The sequence below is a fragment of the Monodelphis domestica genome, chromosome 4 (assembly GCF_027887165.1).
Source record: "Monodelphis domestica isolate mMonDom1 chromosome 4, mMonDom1.pri, whole genome shotgun sequence".
NCBI lineage: Eukaryota > Metazoa > Chordata > Mammalia > Didelphimorphia > Didelphidae > Monodelphis > Monodelphis domestica.
Window position 1 is genome coordinate 436275486 of NC_077230.1, and position 19658 is coordinate 436295143.

At 42.4% G+C, this 19658-nt stretch overlaps 1 pseudogene; it reads left to right on the forward strand.

Moving 5' to 3' along the window:
• Window positions 1-508: 508 nt before the first annotated feature.
• LOC103105110 (zinc finger protein 420-like) overlaps window positions 509-19658 on the forward strand; it is a 54421-nt pseudogene continuing 35271 nt past the window's right edge.

Sequence of the window (19658 nt, forward strand, 5' to 3'; positions counted from 1 at the left end):
CTGTGTGCCAGGCGCCCTGCCGAGCTTCCAGGCCCAGGGAGGGAAGTGGAAATGGGAGGCGGGGCGGGGCGGGAGCGGGAGGCGAGGGCCAAAGCTCTGCAGCCTGGGGGACAATTCCGGCCCAGCCCTTTCTCCACCAGGGGCTCTAATAGCTGCGGGAACAGCCAAAGGCGAGGGAACTCCATTTCCCAGAATGTGTGCGTGGCCACGTCAGGCACGCAGCGCTCCCCCCCCCCCCCCCCGAGGTAGCCCCAGGGCACGCTGGGAATCTCCCCTAGGCAGGTACAGCTTCCCTCACTTATCGCGTTGTTTAGCTACTTCTGCCTGGTATGGAAGGGAGAAGCGGGAGGGGGGGTGGCACTGCCAGCAGGGCGGGGGATTGGGATGGGGTGGAGGTTCCCCCCCGCCTCGGCCCCGGGCAACATCTCCGGGTTGGCGTTAGTGAGGCTGGGAATGCGCAGGCCCGTGTAAGCGCGCGCCAAAGAGCGGAGGGGGCGGGGAGTGGAGTCTGAGTGTGTGCGGGGCGGGGCATGTGAGTGTGTGTTCGTGCGCGTCTGTGTCTGGGCCTCAGAAGGTAGAGGCTGGGCAATCGGTGCACCAATCAGCGGCGGTTGAGCTTTCAGGAGTCGCCCTGCTCGAGAAGAGCTCTGGGGGAGAAGGGAGGGGTCGGCTGGGAGGACTGGGGGGGGATGGGCTGAGGGATGTCGGGGAGGAGACCAGGGATCACCCCAACCCTCCCCTGGCCCAGGGGCCGGGCCACTGCCTTGGCTCCGCGCCCTCCCTGCCCCGGAGAGCCTCTGTCCACAGCCTGCCTTGCTGTCCCTGCTCTCCTGGGCTTCAGGCCGCGTTTCTAATGGATTCCTCACCAGCCCCTCGCTGTGTAGGTGCCCCATTTTACGCAAGGGGAGCGTGAGGCCGACCGAGATGTGGTGACTCGCCCGAGGTCACAGGGCCAACTAGTATTTGAAGCCCGCCTTCCTCATTCCAGCCTCGCGCCCCTTCCAGAGCGTTAGGAGGATGCCGCTGGGCCTCCTGGTCCACTAGGGGGAGGCCTTTGTCCTCCCGGGAAATTCAGTGTTTGGACATTCCCGCAAGTGTCCCAGGAACCAACCCATCCTGGGGAGGGCAAAGGGAGGGGATCAGTCAGTGAATCTGTGGGAGGTGCCGGCAGGGATCCAGCCACCAGCGGGCAAAAGAAATGCAGGAAGTAAGTGGTTGAGGTGGCAGCCCGGAATGTGGTAGCCCAGGAAGAGCCGCTGGAGCCCACGTTGTAGGACTAGCTTGTAAGTGGGAGACCCCAAAGCTGGGACTTGTTCCCTGTCCTGTGAATCCCCCTGAAGGGAGGCTCGGCCTGAATCGTGGACCCTAAAGTAAAGGACAGCCCCGGTCAGGTGGGGCCAAGCAGATGCCAAGCCCTCCTTTTGTCTTAGCTGGGCTCCCGCATGTATCAGAGACCCATCCCAGGAAGACGCCCTCCTGGGCAGGGACCCCCCGGTTAGTGTCCATTGTAAGCAGCGCTTCCCTCCCCCAGCCTCTGGCCAGGATTCCTCTCCCGAGCTGGATGGTATCCTGGCGGTGTAGTTGGAACCCTCCCAGTTCCTAGAAGCCCTGGTGGTGGCCATCCTCTTCCCCTGGCCCTGGGTCTCCCCACATTCTTTTGTTCCTTGGAGTTGTCCTGTGTAGCGCGGACGGCTTTCCCAGGGGTCCGTGTCCAGAGCCCGCAGTTCCGCGTAGGTGGGCCGCCCGCAGCTCCCCCTGGAGGCCTGGCTCGGCACTGCAGCCCCATTTCTCACTGAAAAGAGCGCTCTTTCTGACTAATAGTTGTGGGGGTTTTCCAAGTCAACAAATGGGGTTCCCCAGCAGGCTTCCGAAGTGGCGGCTGCCTGAGCGGCTCTGCTAACAAGGGCCCCACGACATGAGCTGCCCATCTGGGCTTGAGTCAGGAGTCCGGTGAGCAGAGGGGCAGGTAAGTGGCTCCCAGAAAAAGGACGCGGGCGCGTGTGTTTGGGAGCGGCCCGCTCTTTAATTAAGTAGGTGGCCTGTGGATTGCACCGAGAGCCGCAGAATCCTGAGCCCACCCTAGGGCTCCTGGAATGGGGAACAGTAAATCTGTGTGCCCAGGAGGAGTCAGCAGCCTGCCCGACCACCTAACAATACGGCCCCAAATATATATATTTTAGGGGGCAGCTGGGTAGCTCAGGGGATGTAGAGTCAGGCCTAGAGACGGGAGGTCCTGGGTTCAAATCTGATCTCAGACACTTCCCAGCTGTGTGACCCTGGGCCAGTCACTTGACCCTCATGGCCTAGCCCTGACCACTCTTCTGCCTTGGAGCCAATACACAGTATTGACTCCAAGACGGAAGGTGAGGGTTAAAAAAAAATATATATATATATATATATATATATATATATATTTTTTTTTTTTTTTTCAGATATGAATCTAGTGCAGGCAAAGGTTTGGCTAAGATGGCAGATGGTAGCAGAATCTGGCCCCAAGGTAAGCTGGCCAAAATGGAGTCTAGCTCCGCCTGACTACGAGCTCGGGTTTTGGGGAGTGTGTGTGCTAGTGCACGGGTATGTGAGTGAAGCAGCGTCTGTGCTAGACGTGAACTGCTAGAGAGCAGTTCAGAGGTGTGAATGGTTGACTGAAAGCTCTGAATGGGAAGCTGAGCGGGAGCCCGCGGGTTCATTTGACGTTCTGGGTCCTGGCTTCAAGTTGATCAAAATACGAAGTTTCTTCATGAATTGAAATGCCGGACTTAAGGGTTAAATGGGTGTAAATTTTTATGAAGGAGCTTCTCAGAGAAGCCCAAGAACTTGAGTTCCGGATTTCTCCGTGTTCTGTGGAGTTTTGCTTATATCGAATGTCTAATGGAGTTCTTAGGCGGAGACTTCGCTAATAATCTCAAATGCTGGTGATTTAAATGTTTGCAAACAATGTCTGAAAGTTGTGTTAACAGTTAATTCCTCCCAAAAGATGGAGAGGCGAGACAGGAGCTGGTGATAGGTAGGAGCAGGAGGCAAGAGGAGGTCCAGAAATTCATACCTTTAACATTCTAGTCTTTTCTTCCCAGCTTTGGTGTGGCTAATGTGGGAACTGTTGTATGCCAAGTGCAGTTAATTTTTAATATTCGTAATGAGAGATACTTTATTCCGGTTATTGAGTCACATTTTTGTTAAGCTGTTACTTGTTTCCAGAGAGTCAGGTTTTTCTGATTAATGTGTGTGTGTGTGTGTCGTGTGTGTCGTGCGTGTGTGTATTCTGAAGTAAAAAGAAAGTATGTTTTAGAATGGTAAAGTATAGACCCGACTGGCCATTGCATTGTTGGAACAGGACGAGGCATATTTGGGGAAAGGCTTTGCTTTGTATGGCAAGGAAACCCTGAATGTTTTTTTAACTGAATTTCCTTTTAAGAAGGGCAATTTTGGAGCCCTGGGTAAATTGGAGTAAACAGATAAAGAGTAGGGAATTGGTTAGGTATTGTGATTTAAAGTAATTTTAAGCTTTTCTTTAATATTCCTGAGTTTTTGTGTTTGGTGAGAAGTTTTATGGGTTTTACTTTTAGAGAAGTAAAAAGGGCCATGAATTGCAGCCTGATTTTTGAAGTTCCCTTCTTTAGGTAAATTTCCAGAGTGCAGCCATTATAATACATAAGGTTTTGGTTAAATTAGTAAATTTTGATTGATTATTTTTTGTATAGTGATTTACTTTTAATTTTTCCTTTTTAAGTTGAGAAAACTGATCCAATTTCGAATTCACCTTTTGAGTATTATTTTTCTCTGATAGATAACCATTGGCCCAGATGGCTATTAGGAAATAATTTTCCCACCAGGGGATTTTCTAGGAGCACCCTGCATTTTATCACCCCAGTTCTGGAGTGTGGGTGAAGTGATTAAAACTTGGGGTTCATCAGATCTTACTAGGCCACAAGTTTGGGGTTTATAGATACCATGTTGACAAGGGTCACACACTTAGGAAGTGTTTGAAAGCAGATTTGAACTCAGGCCCTCCTGACCCAAGGCTGGTACTTTATCCACTGGGCCACCTAGCTCCCAACATTTCTTTATCTAATTATAATCTTTATCATTTCTTCTTTCTCTCTCCTTCAAACCTGAACCATATTCTTGCTCTTCACCATGTCCTCCAACACCCCCACCCACCCTTGGATTCCCTTCACACTCTACCATCTTGTTTCCTATTCACCTGCAGCAGATGATGCTGGTGCCTGTCACAAAGGTACAATCATTGGGCTCCCTATACATTTAGGTTACACAATCTCAACTGGGCTAGCACTGAAGGAAGGCAGGAAATGATGCTTCCCCTCTCCTACCTTCAAGAGTATCTACTCCAAACATTGTGTCCCCCCCCTTAGAATTGCACAGCACGTACTCCTCACACCTTCTGTTATTGTCGAATATGTGATGGTTCAAGATGGCTTGTATAGAACATACCAAGTGTGGTCAAAAAAGCTGGCCATCTCCTCTGTGTTATGATTAAAATTTTGGTTTCTAGTAATAAAAGTATTATGTTTTTAGAGGTTTATTAAAGATTAATAAATAAAGAAAATACAAAATAAGAAAGCATGTGCCTAGGAGGGCTGAAAGGCCCATTCAGTTTCACTTACACTACATCTCGAGAGAAGCGTGTGCTTGGAAGTGGAAGCAGGAAGAGAGACCCCAGTAGGCTTTACAGCCAGTTTAAATAGAAATTTTGATCTCGCCCAGGTGGGGATCTCAGTGAGATTAGAGGGCATTTTGGGAACTAGAGCAAGGACTTCTGGGGATTGAAGTCCAGGGTTCAAATCTCCATTTTTACATTTTTCTGTTTGATCTTTATTGGGAAAAATTTTCCCCCAAAGGATCATGAAGACATAATTAACTTAAAGCTTACAATAATTTGAGGATAAGAGGGAAAAACAAAAACAAAAACCAGTAATTGCTAGATGCATTGACAAAAAGCCAGCTAGGGGGCAGTCCCTTTTGTCATGAAAGTATAGATACAAATAAATGTTCAATCCATCACACCCAAAGTTCATTCTTGATCTTCTCGGGCAGCTTGTGGCCTGGAGGCATCTTCATGGTGTCTTCTCCCAACAGTTCAGTTTCTGGATTCAGAGAGGTAGCATGTTTCTTAACCTAAAATTCTTCTCAAAAGGAATTTAAACTTTGCGATTTAAAATAATAATATTTTTAAATTTCCCCATGAAGAGGGTGATTGAAAAACACAGGATCACTTAGGGATGCATGACTGAGTTATGAGGTATATGAATCAATTGGTAAGAGAAATTAAAAAGACATCACAAAAATCCAAATAAAAAAGAAAATTTTTAGATGAAAATGTAGACTATCAAAGTCTTATGTGTAAAATTTCCAAGTAAAGGAAAAGTAAATCTATAACAGGTCCTTGAATCAGGGCCCGATTAAAATGATCTAAGCAATGATGCATTTACCCAGTCAGTAGCCAGGACTACAGAAAGTTTGCCACACTATGAAAGACAGAAAAGGGACTAGATTATAGGAGCCAAGTAGGAGCTAAGTTTGGGATACTCATCTGTAAGTATTTTCAGAGTGAGAGTGGATACAAGGAAGGCCTATGTCTTAATGTATGTTAAGCATCACAACCTTGAGTCTTCACACTAGGTTCAAGTCCTTTGTATTGGTTTAGAAGTGCATCAATCCGTCCTGGATTGGTTTATCTTTGGCCCTGTGTAATGACTCTTTTGTATATCTTGTCCTGGAATCGGACAGATTCATTAAGCAAAGTCCCATACATTTTTTAAAAATAATTAGTGGCATCATTTTTATAGTCTCAAGCTTTTGGGGCATGCATTGACATTATAGCAAATGTGTTTTAAACTTATATCACTGCTAAATAAAAAAATTAAAGAAAAATTTTAATACTGGTGACATGTGCTTCAAATAGAAAAAGGAGAGAAAAAATAAAAAATTGAAATAGTATATTGCACATGCAGGAAAAATATAATAAAAGAGTTTTAAAATTCAAAAATGTAGCTTATAATCATTGACACACTGTGTCAGCTAAGAAATATAGAATACAAGGCTTTCTCATCAAAAAATGAGATCCATTTCCTCTTCATATCTGACCATTATCCACTGTGAGTACAAGCAAATGAATTGAACAGTAGTACAAATATGTAGTTATTAATATCCCCAAAATTCTCAATAGTCCAGTTAATTACAATAACAAACAAACACACTATCATATTTCACATGAGTTGCTGTATGGCATTTTTAAAAGCCTATGAACTGATGGATATTTGTCACAATTTTTACAAATGTAGCAAATCTTTCAACCTTGGTAAACATATTTTTAAACAAAGTAAAACTTATTTTGGGTCTAGAACATTATCAAGAAATCTAGAGATCATTCTGGTGGAAGTAAAGTAGTTAGCTGATGAGTATAAATGAGAGGTGCTCCTTTTTTGGAGGCTTGTAGGGGTACAAATGCCCTGAGATTAACTGCCCAACTTCCATTCACATTTTTAGAAATGCGGGAGGTTGGGGGTTATAATTGTATTTCACTTCAGCTGCTAAAATGGGCCTAACCTCATGTTAGGGGCAGGCAAAAATGACCAGAGATTAAGAAAAGTTCTAAAAATCATGTCTAAAGAACCCTTAAAATCAATTGAGATATTTAGCACATTAAATTTTCCAAAGGTTGATATAGCAATTTTCTGATGGAGTCCATCTATCCTCTATGTATCAATTTACAAAGTCAAAAATAGAAAAGCTGTTTTTATATGGGCTTACTCAATAAAGTTTTGTTCAGTATAATTATAAGGGAAAAGCAACAGAATTTAACAGTAGTTAAAACCCAGTACATTAAAATGATTCAGAGTAACAGAATAGTATTGAATGCAGTAATATATGAACTTAAAATCACAAAGTTAAATCTTAAACAAAACAATCAGTAAAATGTGATAGAATAAAGAGATTTTTATAAAACATTGGAGTCTGAAATGCCTTAAAAATATAACCTTCAGTCTGTTTATAGTTCTTTGTTTTTTTTTTTTAGTTATCCATTTAGATGCCTATTGTCAGAAGGCAGAAGATTGATAATGTTTAGGCAATGGGGTTTAAATGACCTGTCCCGGGCCACACTGCCAGGAAGTGTCTGAGGCCAGATTTCAACCAAAGACCTCCTGTCTCTAGGCCTGGCTCTCAATTCACCGAGCCACCTAGTTGCCTCCCCAAATTTGGCTAAAGAGTTGCAGGGAGTTGAATTTTTCCCCTGGCACTCAGGTGAGGTAAATGAAAGGATCAATGCAGTCAAAAGATATCTTTTTAAATCAGTCATGGTTATCAGCTCCTGTTTGGAAAAGCCTCTACCTTCTTTCCCTTTCTTTCTCACCTCCTGTTATCCCCTGCCCCCAGTCCATATGGAGGCTAATTGTAGCCTAAGGGGAAATTACCCCCGTTTTTTACCAGCTGATAGAAATGAGTCCTGGGCCTGGGGTGGTGAGCCAGAATTGCTGGGCTGGGAAGTTCATCTGGGTCCAGATTGCAGGCAGCAGGCGGGTGGGCCGGGGCTGGGAGCCAGGAGCAGGGAGATTTCTGGGGTGCAGAAGCAGGTAGGCAGCCGAGTGGGCAGATGGGCGGGAGAGCGGGCACCAGGTGAGAATGGAGCGCAGAAACAGGCAGGCAGCAGCCGGGCTTGGACGGGCCTAGGTGAACTATCTAATGGCTGGAACGAGCTGAATCAGCAACAGCTTTGCGAGGGTAAAAAACATTTTGCCGGAGAAACATGGCTTAAAAATTATTATCTAGGCTAAAAAATTTGAGAAGTTCTTATCCAATCTAGTGGTCGCCAACTGTTATGATTAAAATTTTGGTTTCTAGTAATAAAAGTATTATGTTTTTAGAGGTTTATTAAAGATTAATAAATAAAGAAAATACAAAATAAGAAAGCATGTGCCTAGGAGGGCTGAAAGGCCCATTCAGTTTCACTTGCACTACATCTCGAGAGAAGCGTGTGCTTGGAAGTGGAAGCAGGAAGAGAGACCCCAGTAGGCTTTACAGCCAGTTTAAATAGAAATTTTGATCTCGCCCAGGTGGGGATCTCAGTGAGATTAGAGGGCATTTTGGGAACTAGAGCAAGGACTTCTGGGGATTGAAGTCTTCAAATCTCCAATTTTACATCTGCAGAGGGAAAATTTGTAATGTCTTGAAATGGTGATTACAGTAGTGACGGGGAGATGATAAGGGAAAAGTGGAATGAGGCAGTTATTCTGGTGCAGTGTACAACAGGTTAATGAGGTAAATCCTTGTGACCATCCAGTGGAATAGATTTATACTGGTACATCTAACTGATATGGTGGTATGGAAACAATTTGAGTAGAGATTGAGAAACCAAAACTGTATATTGTATTTGGTTAGAAGAGGTCAGCATTTGATGTATTCCTTGAAGGAACACCAATGTTATTTTATGCTCATGATGGTTTGGAATCACTGAACAAAGAAAGCTATTAGACCTCAAAAATACACATACTTGTTCCAGGAGAGGAATGTATATTGGTAACCAAACTGGGTAGCTCTTTGTTACTCAAAATTTCATTAAAGAATTAGAAAGTCAGACTCCATCAACATCACCATAAAACTCCAGAGGTTTCATGAACTACCAAAAGGATGTGCTTCAAGTGGACGAGTCCTGAATCATGCTGTTCATTTCCTGAGAGATAGATGATAGATAGGTTACATTATGAGACAAATTTTATGGGACAATGAAACAGTTTTAATATTGAGAAAATGTGTAGCAAGTATCTTAATATATTTGGGTCCTAATAGAAAAAAGAAGAAAATTTGGATATGATGTTGAAATTATTGCATGACAGTTAAAAAGAGTAACCTATTTCTGAGCTTAGACTATGAGATTTACCAAGAAAGACCACGTGATAGTGCATCTAAAATGTTTGGTATGGATTATCAGAATGATTTCCTACAAGTGACAAAATTTTAAGTGTGATCAATGAGAGGTATTTAAAGGAAGAATGGAAAGAATAATAGAGGAAGACTGTCTAGAACTGTGCACAGAACATATTCAATCACAAGGTTTGACTTGTAGTTCAGTTGCAGGGAGGTTGGTCAGGTGATTCCATTCTAAGCTCATGGTCTCATGTGGTGTGATGAGAATGTTGAACCTCCCTGTGTCCCAAGTGTGTTCTGAGGTTCCATTGTTATTGTATGTGAAGGTATTTTAAAAATCAACCATCTTATATGATGTGGGGCAAGTGATGGTAGTAGTGAGATCAAGGCCTTGTCTAAGGAATCAGTAATTCAGGCAATCTCCATGTAGAGCAAACTTTATGAGAATATAGAAATACAGTTGTGGTAGAATAGGTATAGAGCGTGCCCAAATACAGCTAGCTGGTTTATTACTGAGATTACTAGTATGTAAAAGGTTTTCAAGAATTCTTTTTATTTTGATTGGTTGTTAAGTAAAGGGTCAGTTGTTTGCTTGCTAGTAGCTTCTTTGTAATCAAGGAACTGACTGCACTTTACCCAAGGTTTACTTTAGTACATGAGTCTTTACCTATGATTCACCTTCTTTGCCCAGTGTTGGGGGGAGTGGGCAGTGAAAACCCAAAGTGTAAATGGTAATGAAATGTTAAACACCCTGGGACAACCTCTGGTCAAATTTTGCTAATTCTTCCCCTGTCCCAAAGAAGGCATTGATTGTGGAAACTGGACATTGCTCAAACCTAGTCCTACATGACTGGAATGCTAAACTACCTGTAGTTGTTTAGAGACCCTTAACCAAGGTATGTTCAAAATTTGGTGAAAGGAGTTTTCTCATAATTGTAAAACTTAAACAACCCATATGTCTTAGATAAAAAGTGGCCCTTTACTAATCAATTAACTATGTTTCCATGTTTCTTTGATTGTTTACAGCTACTTGTTGGAGAGTGAAACTTTTCATGGAAGTCCAAATCATTACAAATGTGACCAAATGGCTTATCCAAAGATTGATTCTGGAATTTTAAGTTTGAAAATTCTTCTTTTTGAGCAGGGAAATAGAGTGAAAATCAGTTTACCTTCTGTCATGAGAGGAAAAGAATTTCTATTTATGTCTGTGTACGTGTATCTGGGCATATATATCAATATTTGTTTTCTTCAGATGTAGACACCAGGTTTGAAGTGAGTGAGATGACTACAAAGCAGAGCATTTTTTGTGGACGATTGTGGGTAGCCAAGATTCATGAGTGAATGGGTCCTATGACTAATTTGAGAGATATTTGTGACTCTTATATCAAAGTAGACTGTGAATTTGATGAAACTGCAAAGACATTTAAACAATATTCAGTCCTAAATAAGTATTAAAAAATGTCTGCAGGAAATGACAGTTTTAGGATTGTGAATACAGCAAGTGCTTTTTTGAACAGATAGAGTTTCTTTAGTCCTATGGTAAACTTCTTGAAATGCACAAGTATCAGGATAACCTAGAGGGAATGGTCTCTACCTGGACCTCAGACCTAATTAGACATCAAAAAAGTTATCCTGGAGAAATGCTTTCTGTAGTTAAAGGTGGGAAGGCCTTGCCGCTGAACTCTAAGCTTTCTGGACATCAGAGAATCCACACTGGAGAGAAACCTTATGAATGTAAACAATGTGGAAGGACTTTCAGAAGTAGCTCTGATCTTCGTAAACATCAGAGAATCCACACTGGAGAGAAGCCTTATGAATGTAAACAGTGTGGAAAGTGTTTCACAAAGAAGAGCAATCTTCATGAACATCAGAGAATCCACACTGGAGAGAAGCCTTACAAATGTAAACAATGTGGAAAGGGTTTCACAAAGAGCTCTAGACTCACTGTACATCAGAGAATTCACACTGGAGAAAAACCTTATGAATGTAAACAATGTGGAAAGGGTTTTACACAGAGGTTCAATCTTGCTGCACACCAGAGAATCCACACTGGAGAGAAACCTTACAAATGTAATCAGTGTGGAAAGGCTTTCACACAAAGAAACATTCTTGCTGCACATCAGAGAATCCACACTGGAGAGAAACCGTACAAATGTGAACAGTGTGGAAAGGCTTTCAGAACTAACTCCAATCTTGGTAAACATCAGAGAATGCACACTGGAGAGAAACCTTATGAATGTAATCAATGTAGAAAGACTTTCTCAAAGAGCTCCAGCCTTGCTAAACATCAGAGAATCCACACTGGAGAACAGGGTAAGTGAGGGAAGGAAAGAGATACTGGAGGATGGGAGAGAGGAACTCTCAGAGATGACTGGTCTGATGGATGAGGCCCAGGTGGGATAATAGCTCTGGGGTGGAGTTTTGAGACCTGGGATGAGGCTAAAGGGGAAGAAGAACCATTCCAGAGGTCATGTTATTCCTCCTTTTTGGAAGGCTGGACAAAAGATAGTTAGGACACTCAGGTTCTAGTCCTAGGTATTATTGCTTCTTCCCTTGGGCCTGAATTCCCTCTGGCTTCTGGAAGCCAGCTTTGCATAGGCAGAGTGTCAGGTAAATCTGAGGGAAGACCCCCCTCCCTGTACCCTACTTCTGCTGGCTGCCCATTCCTTTGGGCATCATCTTCCTATCTGACCTCTTGGCCAGTGTCTGCCAGTTATGCCAGGAACAAGCCTCCCTCCCAGGGCTGACTCCTTGGCTTTCTCCCTGCTCCTGCTACTTGCCCAGACTCGTCACCTTCCAAAAGACCTGGAGTGCCATCCTCAACCCTCATATTTCACCCATAGTATCAGATTAAGATCTGAATCAGGGGTCATTGAGGCTCCATTTGTTCTCATACATTCTGGGATTTCAAGATCCTTCTGCCTTTTAGCTCTCTGTAGGAAGATGGGAGAGAGGCCAAGATGGAGTTAGAGAGGATCAAACCAACTTCATTTCCAAGCCTGGGCCTCCCTGCTGCTAGCTGGAGTCTTTCACCTGTAGGGAGAGCCAGGACCTTTGTAGGCCCTCTGAGACTGCACCCTCTGTAATTCCCTATAGGCATGCAAAAAGGAAGTTTCTTCACCTTGATGATTCTTCTCTCTGAAGGGGACCAGAGTTTGGTCCAAGGACTGACCCTGGAGCCAGTGGAAATGGCCTCTAGGACCCAGAGACCCCTACCCCAGGTGAGTGCAATCCAACCCCAGATCTTACCAACCTCATCCAAGGAGGAATCTAACAGAGCCAAGGAAACTTCATCTTGCTAGACTTGGGTTTTTCTTCACAGTGTTGCCACCAAAGCAGAAATTGTCCTTTTATTCCCCTCCTATTTGCTAGACAGGCAGGGCAACAAATTAGAAGGGTGTGATGGAAGAGATGAGTATAATTGATAGAGTGTTTGCTGGATGCTAAAGACTTTACAAATAGAATCTCATTTGATCCTCAGAATAAACCAAGGAGCTCTTCTTATCCTCCTTTTTCAGTTAAGGAAATTGAAGCAAAGAGATTAAGTTGCTTGTCTAAGATCACACAACTAAGGGCTTTCTGAGTCTGGAGTTGAATTTAACTTTTTCTCAGTTCAGGCTCTGCCTGGCCTAATCCTCTTTACCTAACTTTCCATTTGAACTTTTAAAGCTGGAAGGAGAATGTTTTACCTTACAATAAAGATATGGAAAACATCCTCGAGTCTTGGTTGGCTCTGTCCCTTCATTTTCCTTCTTGGTTTCCTGATTTCCCACAGCCACAAAGAAGTTCAGATGTGCACAGATGCTGGCTGAAGTGATGGAGTCCTGTGGGTGCTTCTCTGACCTGAGGCTAATGGTAGAGGTCTAACAATGATCTGCAGAGATGATAATTAAATCAATCCCAGAGGAGTGTAGGAGGAGAATAGAGTGTGCAGGACAGAGCCTTGGGAAATAGGCAGAGCTTGGGGTCATGTTGTAATTGATGGATCATCAAAGGAGACTGAAAATGTGTAGTCAGACATGTAGGAGGTAAAGCAGGTGAGAAAACCTCCAGCAGAGTTAGGATCTTGGGGAGAGGGTGGTCAGCAGTGTTGAACAGAGCAGATAGTCCAGTTAGCATGAGGACTGAGAAAAGACTATGAGGTTTGGCAATGAGGTCAGTGAGAACTCTTAGAGAGAGCACTTTCAGTAGAAGGAGAAAGAAAACCAATTTGTAGGGGGGTCAAGGAGTGAGAGGGAAGAAAAGAGTTCAACCATTTTTTCCAAGGAGTTTGGTTAAGAGAAAGAGGTGAGCTTGACTGGTAGTTCAGGGAGTGGTAAGAGTTTTAGGAAAGGTTTCCTTAAAGATAGGGGAGACAGGAATATTCAAAGTCAGGAGAACCAACTACTAGAGAAAGGTGGAATATTGGAGACAAGTTGGTGACCATGATTGAGGATGAGGACTAATGGAGAAGGCAGAATGAGGTGGATCAGCCTTTGCAAAGACAAGGGCTCCCACTTACTTAGAGAATAGAAGAAAGGAGCCCCTGGAAGATCACTTGAAGGGAGTTTGAGACAGAGTACATGCACTTATTCAAGAAACATTTATTAAATGCCTACTATGTGCTAAGCTCTGTGCTTAGTGGTAGGGATGCAAAGAGATGCAAATGACAGTGCATCTTACAATCTAATGGGAGAGACAAGAAGCCCACAGATATGTACCAAGACTCAATAGAAAGGTCAGTAGACTATAATGACAATTAGAATGAAGAGGATCTGGGAAAAGCTTCCTGTAGAAGTGGGGATTTTGAGATTTGAAGGGATCTAGGAAGCCAAAATGAGGAGTCAGAGAACTCCAGCCATTTTGTTAAACCACAGACAATACCTGGAGGCTAGAGATTGTAATCGGATATTTGTTAATTAGTAGTTAATTAGGAAATAGGGTGGATTGCAATAGATAAATATAGAAATTTGAGAAAGCTGGATTTCTGTAAGCCAAAATATAATTTTCAAAGAGGATCATGGGAGAAAAGAATTTCTCAGAGGTTCTTGGGAAGGACAGTTAGATCAACAAACCCACTCTTGATCTGTCCTGATTCAAGGAAGATGGTCCAATGGTTTACATGGAAAGTTGGAAAGTTGGAGATGATCTGGTGAATTTTCTACTTGAGAAATATCCAAGTAAGGAGGGAAATTGTGGTGCAATACCATGGTTTTTACAGTGGTGGCAGAAGACAGGAAAGCTGTAAAAATTCTGACTAGCTGGTTTTTTTCCATCTAAACAACAGGGAAGAAATCCAATCTTTCTCATTGTGATAAATTATATATTTTTTGTTTTAGGATAGAAAGATAGAATTGGGTTAATAGATAGGTAGATAAGTTAGCCTTGATTTTCGTCAAGGAGAAACAGGCTCTTGCAAGCCAGGAATTTGGGGTTTGGTTAAAGTTAGAAAAATTTAAATTTAGGGTAAATATTATTCTTACCTGTTTCCTTTTCCTTTCCCCTTTTTACTAAATTTTTAATTACAACAAATATATTTTTGTAAAACTGGCCTGAGCCGGAATTCTTTTAAACTCTTTTGAGAAGCCATCTTGCTCAACAGTCAAAACAATAGCCTGTCCACTCAGGACATGGGTATTGGTACCATACAAATTCCATGGTGGAGAAGGCAATCAGAAGTCCCAAAGAAGAGAAGCCAGAAGAGAGATGGGGAGATGTATGAGCTGAAGTCACTCCTTAAATAGAAGTTTGGATTTCATGACTTCATTCCACAGTGGTGAAATGGGTATATATGTTGGAAGATGGTGAAGGAAAGAGGTTTGAAAGAAATTTCTGCTGGTAATACCTTGGGAATTAAATAGATGAATTATCAATTGAAAAAAGGGCCTTCCCATAGTGATTGCTCAAACAATGAAAAAATCCAGGGCAATGAAGAATCAGAACTTGGGAGACCACAATGAAAAGGGAAATCTTGTGAATTCCTAAGAATCGAAAAAATTAAAAAAGATTAAATTCTTCCATTGTTCAATAATAGAAATTGTAAGGGGGAAAGGGGGACTAATTTTTAAAGGGTTGGACTTGATTACTTAAGAGTTTGGTTGCCAGGAATTTAATTAATTCCAAAGAGATTTTTATTTACAATGTCATTACAAAATGTAGAAAGAGTGAAGCATGAAATCAGAGCAAGGATAAGGTAAGATATCTAGCCTAAACACTAATTTACTCCTGGCCCCTGACTCAAAACCAGGACCAGGAGAGTTGGTCCTTAGCTGGCCTTGGCAAAGCCGAGGACCTGGGGAAGTCTCTCCTGAGGCTGGTCTCTTCAGGAAAGATCCAGTTTTTTCACTCACCACGTGTCAGTCCAGTCAGCAGATCCTTCTGCCCCTCTTTACCAGCCTCTGCTCAAAAGCATGAAGAATTGAATTCTCCCAGGAAGTTCCACTCCAAGACTCCCATCACCACTTCCAAAAATGAAGAGCTCCCCCTGACAGGAAGTGACAGTCCCTTTTAAAGGTATTTTCTCTTGCATCACTTCCTGTGCCTTCCCCAAATTCCATGTCTACCAATCATAGTTGACGCTCTACTCTAGGACTGATCAGAAGGCAGTTTCTGATTTGTTACCCACTATTTCATACATGGGTCACAGACCTCCCACTAAACGATTAAATGGGATTTTTATACCTTTGGTGATTAAATCTAATAGGGGCCGATCTTGCCATTCAACTTTAGTTATGTTTGCACTTTTTGTGATTGAATCTAAAAATAGGCAGGTCTCCATACTTAACTTTTAAGTAGGGTGTTTACACTTTTGGGGATTAAAATCTAAAAATAGACATGAATTACAATTTAAATCTTTACAATCAGGAAAGAGCTAAGTACCTTCATTGTTACAATCAGGGGAGAGCCAAATCCAATCTTCACAAAATAAAGGAAGCTAAAGATGAAATACAGCTTACAAAAAGAAGAGAAATCATATGTTTTAAGTAAGAAATCAAAATGATGAACAAGTGAAAAGAAGTTTTTCTCTACATGAAAGAGAATTGCTCCAAAATAATAGAATCTTTAGAGAAGTGAACCCCATCATTCTGCTAGAAATGGAAGAAACTGAAATGGAAGAGCATCCAATACTAAGTATACTATGTGCTTTCCATAGAACAGGTTTAAAAAGTAGAAAAGCCCTGCATGGTATTGTCAGATCTGGCCACTGCCTTGTCAGTTACCTCTTAATCTGTTTCTTAACTCATTTCCTTGACCCCTTAATCCCCTGGATTCTACAGTTCCGGGGCATATTTAGGTAATTTGTTTTTCATAAATAAACTTGTCAAAAATTAATATTGAATTGCTATCTTTGTGAAATAATTTTCCCTTTAGCTTCCTCCTTCCCCAAAAGATCAAAATTCCCAATCACCCCTGCTACCCCCACCACCACTACCATGAAACTAGTTTGGAACCCTCTTTCTTTTGTTATGATAAAAAATTAAGGGCAGGACTGAAGGTCATAGGGAACCTTGACCCATTTTGAGTGTGTGCTAGGCCAACCACAAGACTGGGGAAAGCTTGGACGTCATGACACCTTCCTAGTATGGACAAGGACCTGCTTCTCTTGTGATGAAGTAAAAAGGGAGGAGTTGAGGTCTTCTAAGTCCCCTTCCTCTTTAGTTTTTATGAATTTGAGATTTCTTGGGATGTCCACAGGGTGAGACTGAGTGGTGAGCTCATGAGGGATAGACCTGTGCTAAAGGAAGAAACCGTCTGTTCCTTTTAGATTATGGAGAAAGCCAACTGACCAAATTAGAATCTCTTGACCAGTCCATAAAAATGAAGAAATAGTGCCTCCAGAGAATTTCAGTTGTTGTACTGTCATTGTCTTTCATATGAATTAGCTCAATCCCCAATTCCAGTTAATTAAATAATAATAAAATAATTTATCCTTTCCCATCATTCTTACTTGTCTTTCTACGTACCTAAATATGAAAATGATTGGATATATTCCATTAACAAATGAAATTAATTACATAGCAAAGTCTCAAGGTCTTTTGGCTATGACATCATATCAAGTGTTACCCAGTGCTGTCAATATAATATTAGATAGCCCTTCTTCACTTGACTGGATACAGTGATCCCATATATCTCTTACAAATCCTCTTTATGCTTTCATCTAGATACTGTTGTATTTCAAGTTTTCAGGAAATTTCAGGATAATTCCTTTTTTCTTTGTTCTTGCCTCATTAATTACTGGCAATATTTTTTCCCCAGATTATACAGTATTTGTCACCTTCCCACAAACTCTTCATAAAATGTTCCTACCCTATCAATTGTGACACTTCTGATGAGGAGGAATTTCAGAGCACCTTCTCTCTTTCTCCCCAGATTCTCATACCTCACATAGAGACCCTGACTCCATAGGGAGAAGCATTTCAGAGTAAGATATTTCTCTAATTTTTATCATTCCAACATGATTCTCACTTCAGATACAAAATGCTTTTTTCTCATTGGGCTCTGGATGACTGGTTCTGATGCTCTTTGAAGTTCTGAGACTAGGACAAATCCTTTGTGTCCTTCAGTTTCCTCCTAAGAGCTGAGTGTTAGACTAGATGAATTGAATTCTGAAGTCTCAGCTCTAAGTTTTGTGACTTTTGCCGCTTTAGGGGTCATTAACATTCAAGGATGTGGCTGTGGACTTCACCCAGGAGGAGTGGCGCCTGTTGAGCTATTCTCAGAAAGAGCTGTACAGGGTGGTCATGCTGGAGAATGTGCAGAATCTACTCTCTGTGGGTAAGGACCATTTCCTCTCATAACTCAATTTGCAAACAAAGGAATGTCTTCATTCCCTGCCTAATGTGCAGGATTTAAAACTTTTATCAATTATTAAAAAAAAATAAAAGTACTGCTCTCTTCACAGGGTCCTCTTGCTTCTTGGTTTTCATAAAAAAGGTCTTTGAATTATGTGATGGGAAGCTGGGACTTTGTTTTGTTGCTCCTGGAATTGTCTCTTTTCTTTTTTGGGTAGCTTCAGGTTAAAACTTAAATCATTGTTATAGATTCCCAGGCTTGGAGCTATCTCAGAGGTCATCTAGTCTGGATATATATTTTGTCTACAAAATCTGTTAATATTCATGTAGTTTTTCCCAGCAGATGAGTATTGAAGGGAGTCTTGCCCCTTCCCCTTTGAAATTCGTCTAGTCTTTAGAAAGGACTTCTTGTTAAGATGTATAAAATGGTACTTCACAGTCCCTAATCTTGTCTAGTCTAGAAAATTTATCCTTATTCTTCCTTCATTCTTCCCTCAAATTCTAGCCTAGATGATAGGAAAAGAAGGGGAGGGAATAAACATCCATATATACCTGCTCTGTGTCCTCAACTAGGTGAAAGATTTTATCATGTGATCTCACAACACATTTGGTACTATTATTGCCATTTTATAGTTGAGGGAACTGAGGCAAACAGAAATTAAATAACTTGCCCAGGGGCATCCAGTTTCCATGTTTCCAAGGCTGGTTAGAACTTCTCTTTCTGGAGTCAGCTGGATGGCTTAGTGGATTGACAGCTAGGCCTAGAGACAGGAGGTCCTAGGTTCAAATCTGGCCCCGGACACTTTCTGGATGTGTGACCCTGGGCAAGTCACTTAACTCCCATTGCCTAGCCCTTAATGCTCTTCTGCCTTGGAACCAAATACACGGTATTGATTCTAAGACAGAAGGTAAGGGTTTAAAAAAAACAAACAAAAAAGAAAACTTGTCTTTCTGACTCCTGGATTAGACCTCTTCCCCTTGTACTACCAGCTGCCTTTAATTTCTAGATAATGGAAGCTGTGGATTATGTCTATCCTTCTGTGACAGAGGTAAATAAGTGTGGAATTTCCTGATTCCAAATGGGCTGTATGATCTCTGCCCCCTTCCAAATTTCCCAACAGTGAATACCATGGAAAGCATCCTTGAGGTTTCCTGGAAACCATCCTGTAGGCCTTGCTTGCATGTCCCTTTTCCCTAGTGAGGACTAAATTATCTTCCTCTCTGTCCTCATCACTTCCTTCTTCTGTATGCCCAGGGCTTCCAGTTCCTAGAGAACATTTGATCTCCAGTTTTCAGCAAGAGGAAGCAGCCAGGCTGCTAGAGCAAAAAGGCCTAAGGAGCTCCTGCCCAGGTGAGTGAGATGGAAGCAGGTGCCTGAGGACTGTTATCCCAAGGGACATCTGGGTATTATTGTGAAGAGAGTGCTAGACTCGGAGGCAGGTAGACCTGACTTGGAGTTTCTTTTCAGACACATTTCAGCAGTGGGATCCTAGGAAAGTCACTGAACTTCTGAGCTTCAGTTTCTTCCTCAGTGATATCGTAGAGAAGGTGTCACACTCCATGGTCTTTCAGTTCCCTTCCAGTGATGAAGCTATGCTATTGCCTTAAGAAGTCCTTGTTGGGAACTTTGGGGCATGGGGCTCTCCTAAAAGGATCCACAAAGGCCTGAGGCTTTCCAATATGAGCTCTTTCCTAGGTTTATTTGAGCCAGCAAGCATTTATGGAACTATGTGCTAGACCCTGTGGCAAGCAGCAGAAATACAGAGAAAGGCAAGAGACAAGCCCTGCTCCTCCAGTAAGGAAGACAACATGCAAACAGCTATGTACAATCCACCCAAACCAGGATCCATTGGAGCTAATCTAGAAAGGGAGGGCCCCAGGGCTAAGGAGGATTGGAGAGATTTACAGTGGAATTAAGGGTTGGAGGTGGGACTCCAGGGAAGCCAGGTGAGCTTTGTCAGGCTGAGGGAAAGCCAGAAAACCCCAGGGATCCAGGGGATGAAG